The sequence below is a fragment of the Lontra canadensis genome, unplaced genomic scaffold, assembly GCF_010015895.1.
Source record: "Lontra canadensis isolate GAN:19392208 unplaced genomic scaffold, GSC_riverotter_1.0 scaffold61, whole genome shotgun sequence".
In the NCBI taxonomy this organism is placed as follows: domain Eukaryota; kingdom Metazoa; phylum Chordata; class Mammalia; order Carnivora; family Mustelidae; genus Lontra; species Lontra canadensis.
The window spans coordinates 9,292,178-9,295,868 of record NW_022631055.1 but is presented as its reverse complement, the minus strand read 5'-3'; the positions used below and the strand labels follow the sequence as shown (position 1 = coordinate 9,295,868).

The 3,691-nt window shown below is 50.2% G+C and overlaps 1 long non-coding RNA gene across 2 annotated transcripts; it reads right to left on the bottom strand.

Annotated features, from left to right (window-relative positions):
- Positions 1-978: 978 nt before the first annotated feature.
- Positions 979-3,324, bottom strand: LOC116879478. 2 transcript variants are annotated; one of them, XR_004385031.1, is made up of 3 exons: positions 3,095-3,324; positions 1,615-1,992; positions 979-1,104 (listed from the first exon to the last, which is right to left on the bottom strand). It is a non-coding gene; the product is annotated as an uncharacterized LOC116879478 (long non-coding RNA). The 2 variants fall into 2 exon arrangements; XR_004385032.1 differs by lacking the exon at positions 3,095-3,324 and adding an exon at positions 2,964-3,088.
- Between the last annotated feature and the right edge of the window lie 367 nt (positions 3,325-3,691).

The window sequence follows — 3,691 nt, the reverse complement described above, 5'->3', positions numbered from 1 at the left end:
CTTCCAGAAACCCAAATAATAAAACAAGAACTCTCCTCTCCTCCAACTTCCCTGGCTTCAACGCCATTTTGTTGATTCACCACTTCCATTTATTTGCTTTCCCACTATCAGAATGCCTTGAATCTGAACAATTAAACCTGACATTTCCTTGGGGAAAATTTTTCTGGGTTTTGCTTTCCTCCTTTAAGGTGTGTGTGTGTGTGTGCGTGTGTGTGTGTGAGAGAGAGAGAGAGAGAGAGAGAGAGATTCTAATTCCTTATTTCCCCAGTGAATAATGTACACTTGATTTCTCCAAGTATTGAATGAACTCAAGAAGTTAAGCCTTCTAAAGACAATCTGCTCCTTTGAATAGACAATTTAATAGGTATGTTCAGGAAATACCATGAGCTCCAAGTCCTCTAATTTTCAAGCTGCTGTGGGATCTTCTCCTGCAGTTTCTTCCCGTAAGGGTGTCAGCTATGGGAACCTGGTATCCAAAAGGCTTCCAGATATCATCCCAGACAAGAAGGCTAGGTTCCTTCTGGGACCTGTTCCTGCAATCCAGAACCAAAGAGTGGGGGAGGTGAGTTTAGGTTTTCATCCTTGATGAAGAGGTGTGTACTTAAAAATATGGTTTCTGTGGGGAAATTGAGTCTGGAGAAATGGGGAGGATTTGTTAAGTTCTTTTCTCCAACAGGAGTTTAAGTTCCTTTGGCTGGATTGGTGAGTTTTAATGTTTAGGTCAGGGAATAGGGTGGTGTCCGTTCTGGCAGAAGGGAACAAAGCTCTGTAAGGAGAATACACGATATCCATAAGAGAGATTTGTTTCTAAAACCCTCCCTAAATTGCAAGTGAGTTAAAAGATATATATTCCCACCTTTAAACTTCAGACTCCCAGATCTCCGCACGGTCCTCATCCAGTGTGGATTACATTACTGGTAAAAACATCCCAGGAAGAGTCCAAGGTGGCGGCTCCCGGTTAGGAGAGAGTCGAGAGTTGACACGCAGACTTTCCTGTTTTGTTGCTCCTGGCTCGCCCACTTTTCCCCTGGAAGGGATGCTGATAGGAATGGGCAGCTTCTGCCTCTTCCAGGACCGCCTTTGAGACTCCAGAGCCTCACCTGACTTTCCCAGAGAGAGAGAGAGAGAGAGAGAGAGGAAGGCAACAGACTCCTTCCGCCATCCGCAGAGGAGGGTCCTGGGGCCAGAGCGCTGGGGCGAGAGTAAGACCAGAGCTGTTGCCCAGAACCCGGAGGGAGCGAGGAGGAGACGCTTTGCCAGACAGAGGCGCGTTGCAAAGAACTCAAACTTTAGCGGGTAAGGATTGTAGGGGCTCTTAAGCTGGGAGTTCTTGGGGGCTCTGGGAGATGTACTGGGTCTCTGATTCCATCCAGACAAGAGGTGGATTTAAAATTTCCCGGCTGGGCAGTGGGGTTGGTGAAGCGCTAGTGCGGTCGTGGCGCTGTCCGCAGCCCCCGGTGCTGAAACGGGCCACGTCTCCGCGAGTTAAAGCGGCAGAGGAAAGGGCCCGCTCAGGGCATCTGTTCCCATCCCCGGCACACCCCGCCCACTCCAGCCCAGATCACAGGACAAAGCCGCCCCTGTGCCCAAGTCCATCGCACCCCTTATACTCACGTCCGGCAACCGCACTGGGCCAAGCCGGGCTGAGCCGTCGGAGCCGGAGGCAGAAAGAGTTGGACTGGCTCCCACTGGGGACAGGTAGGGGGTCTGGGAATGGCACCAACCCGGGAACACCTCCTTAAGACAACCTGTAACCCAGAGGCCGGGCCCCACGCCTCCAACACGGCTTGTCCTGGAAGAGGATCTTTGGCCCTGCCTCATTTCTGTGGTTTTAGGTCAGGGATTTGCAGAGTCTCCTTGAGTCCACACTGCATGTGGGGAAGTTGTGTCTGTGGTTTGGAAGCAGCAGGAGCTAGGGAGATCAGTGGACCAGGGTTGAGGGACTGCCTCTGCTAGACCCTACTCAGCGTTGGGGATCCAGAGACAGGTGGGCTGAGGAGGAGGTAAAGAGTTTAAATTATTTAGGGAAGTGAGCAATCACAATTTTCTTTCTTCCTTTTCTTTTTTTTTTTTTTAAATGATAATCAGAATCTGCGATCTTGGCCGCTCCGGGCCTCTGGGCTTAGTGCTTAGGTATTGAGGAGAAGGGCAGCAGGCCCTCTGATCCTTTGCAATCCCCTAACCCGATAATCATACGGGCTTTCTGTCCAAGTCCTCAGGCTTTTCTCTCCCCACTCACTATTCTCAAGGGATCTGGGCCAGCCTTTCCTCACACTCTGGCTGTCCTGGGGATTCCCGGCAATCCCCAACAAGAGCTGGAGCTGGATGACTAGGGAGATAGAGTTGTTTCATTTTTCTCCCTTTGTAATTCCTCAATTCACAACTGCCCTACTTTATGCTGTTACTGAGATTTTATACTTTGTCATTCTAAAGTGGGTATCTCCAGCTAGACAAGAACTGTGGCTGAGGATGAAGGGAAGGAAGAGCAGAAAGGACCCGAAGTCCTCTGTCCATGGGTCAGGTGCCTCCAACAAGCTCTTTGCTTGCTCAGGACTCCCAATGTGAGCTCTGCAACCTCTTGCCTGGAAGCCAGAGAGCCTGACAGTGGACACTCCTCACCAAATCTTCCAAAGGGGAAATGGGTTGATACGGTCCTTAGTACCCCAAACTACAAGGCAGTGGTGCTCCCACCTGGGTTTGGGCTCTTTCCCCGACTGGGCTGTCCAGACCCCTAACTTTTTCTAAGGACCATCCACCAGTACCACTTCCCTCCCCCGCCTTCCACACAACACACACACACACACACACACACACACACACACACTTTCCTTCATAAAACCCAGTAATAATATAATCGTCTGGGAACAAAGTCACATACTCCCTCAGTGAGAAATCATTGGAAAGGGCAGTGAAAAGTTGGGCAAAGAGAGGGGAGGTGACTATTATGGCTGTGTTCTCCATACCAGGTCTTGTATGCCAAAGTCTTGGATTCTTGAAAATTCTGCCAGGCTAGGGAACCCAGCTGGGATTTCACTGAGCTGGTGGGAGCTCCTTTGGTAGGAGTAGGGGTAGGGAAGACACAAACTGTCCTTACTTCCCATGAATGCCCAAGCACATGCTCTTTTCCTCTTCAGCCTCTGTTCAGCTATAAATGAGGTCCCTGCTGGGCGCGGGATGCGAGAAGCTGAATGTTCGCTCTGTGGTTAACTGACTGGTCAGAGCAAGATCTTAATCTCTTTAGTGGGGACTTTGGCTAGGACTGCGTGTGCCCCTTGTCTTTGGTGTACCAGTTTTTATGCCTTTTCTGTCCTCATTCACTATCTGCCAGAGGTTGCTGCGTCTGGTAAATAATGGGGTTGCCATGGTGACCAATCTCCTGTCACCATGGTACCCAGGAGGTAAACAGTTGGAAGCTACAGAGGCTCTTTGCTAGCTCCCCCAGATTGTGCACAGGCTTTGGATTTCCTGGGGGAGTTGGGGAGGGATGGCAATGACGAGGCTCTGTGAACAACCTCCCAACACACACACCCTGCCTAGAAACCTGTTCACCTGAAACCTTCTCTAATCCCTGTGAACCACTGTGCCCTCCAGGCTCAGATGGGTCAAGCTTTTGTTTTCCACCCCCAGTTGAATACACTGAGGTAAAGGGGTAAATACTTTTTCCTCTGACCCAATTAATATTAGGTGCACA